Raw genomic sequence first — 2,557 nt, 5'->3', positions numbered from 1 at the left:
CAAAACATCCACATGTGTCTGCTATAGCAAAAAACTTGTTCATGGGTCTGCTTCGCAAAATCTCCTTTCACCTGTCCGCCCCAGCAAATATCACATGACATAACTGTTTCCAAAGAAACCAGAAATTTCCACTTCATATACTATTTGTCTAGAGCTTCCTTCTGTCTATTCATAGCTGCATATTTGACTATTTATAATGTTGTATCTAGATCAGCTATGTTTAGATTTAGACTAACCATTAGTGGATATCTAGCTCTTATAAGTCCTAGGATTAGACTTTATAATGGGTTCATAGAATTTATATAATTTATGCCTAAGTTCCCTATGACTGGACCCTCATTTTTCTTGGTGATATATCCCATTACTTTTTCTACAGACTGTCCAAGCCCTGAACTATGTTGCTGCCAGATTGAATTAATCATCACTATCTCTGTGGATGCTCCCCTGATGTCGGTTTATAGCAAATCTCAAATGTGTTAATAATAGTTGCTTATGAGCTTAGCCTAAAACTGAAGTGGTGCCTTTAAATCGCCCATAAGTGAGCCCATTTGTTAAATCAGATTCTTCATTGAAAGCTCTGGATTGTCAGTGAGTAGATGATAATATTTGATGACCTCAGTTTTAAAAAGAGAATTTGCACATATAAGCTTTTATTTCCTGTAAGATCAGCAGAGTGGCAAATAGATAGAAACAAGGCCTAGAAAATTAAGAGCTACTCAGTCCCTTTCAGGCCAGTTTGGAGGTAGACATTTAACTAGATTGCAGTATTCTTTAACACTGTAAATAAACAATTTTTCCACAAAAGCAGAACATATTAAAACTGATTTCTAGAATTGTTCAATTTTCTTTAAAAATATGATTTAAGGTTTTATTTTTTTTGGTACCTCTTTAAATGCTAAATTTTCTTTGAAAAATCTTTTCAAAATGCTGTATTTCATTTCAGAGCTCCATTTACACAGAAAAGTACCATAAGTTGATATCTTCTATGCTCTAGTAGCTTACATAGTCCATATAAAACATGCATCTTCATTGAATTGTCATTCTCAAAAGGATTCTATAAAGGTCCTAGAGGTATGCTTCAGAAGGAGAGTATTTGCAAGGCCCTGTGTTCCATCCCCTGCTCTGATAGCAACGTGGAAAGGAACAGAACAAGCAGTATTCTCATGGGTAGACATGGATACACGAACATATGAAAATCATGACTTAAATGTTGCTGATTCTTTTTCATTTCTTATTTTTATCATTTAATCCATAAAGATCTATCCTTTATCTAAAGCTTAGTTTCATGTTCATTTTAGATGTAGCTGGATGAAACTTACAAAGCTCTCAATAGCCTCTTCACATCTTTATTGACAAGTCTACACAAGTCAGTTTTGTCTCTTTGCATTGTTTTTTTTAAAGATAAGAACTGTTCCATAGTCTGGCTGTTGCCCAGACTGGCTTAGTACTCATGTGGACCAGTCTGGCCTCAAACTCATGCCAATTCTGCTTCAGACACCCAAATGCTGGGATTGGTGTGAACTATCATAACTATATGCATTCTTTGACCTTTTGGCTCTAAACATTTTGGCTCATTTTAGCTTGAAATGTCTTTATTCTCCTGAACCTGCTTCATCACTCTGGCTTGTTCTTATTATCAAAATAAAATGTGAAGAATACTGTATGACCCAATATCAAGTGACCCAAATCTACAAAATATTAGAATTTAAAAAGTTATTTGCTCAGATTCATCTTTATTTATAACCTTATTGAAATTTCAAATATTTTCTTCTGTTGAAGATATGGATTTATCTAAAAATATCTGATTATTTTTGTCATCTTTTACTTAAAGTGTTTCACTATACTGCAACAGGAACTGAATGGAAGTCATCCTTTATTTTTTTAAGTGTGCTAGACTCAATGGGCTCTATATGCTCTTTGATTTTTATCAATGTAACTTTTATGAGTATACAAAAGACTTCAAGAAAGCCAAAATTTCTTCTAATTGCACTTAATAGTAATTTATTCTTTAGCTTTTTGTAGTCACAAAATTCACCAATTTTTTATGACAAATTAATATCTCACAAATACTTTTTATTCTGCTTTTATCTCTAAAAAATCATCCAAATATCTCTCTGCCGCCCCATATTACTCCAATCTGACTTTGACTATTCATGGCTAGAGCATCTTTTAATAAAGTTTAACTAATTGACAATGTATGTGCATATGTCCAGAGGCCAGAAAAGGACACTAAGTATCCTTCTCTATCACTCTTTGTCTATTCCTTTGATGTAGGATTTCTCTCCGAACACAAAACTCATGTTTTTCTTGGCTAGAGTGGAAGCTAACAAGTCCAAATGATTCCATCTTCCTACCCCGCTTGGACCTGGGCTTGGTTGATGGAGTGCTGAGGAAGCAGAGCCAACCAAGCAAACCAAGGTGGTGCCAGTAAAATAAGAGGATCCAGAAGAAAATGGTATCATGACAACATTATGAACTAACCAGTACCCCGGAGCTCTTGACTCTAGCTGCATATGTATCAAAAGATGGCCTAGTCGGCCATCACTGGAAAGAGAGG

This window comes from Mus caroli, chromosome 3, assembly GCF_900094665.2.
Source record: "Mus caroli chromosome 3, CAROLI_EIJ_v1.1, whole genome shotgun sequence".
Taxonomy (NCBI): Eukaryota; Metazoa; Chordata; class Mammalia; order Rodentia; family Muridae; genus Mus; species Mus caroli.
This window is presented reverse-complemented; position numbering follows the sequence as displayed.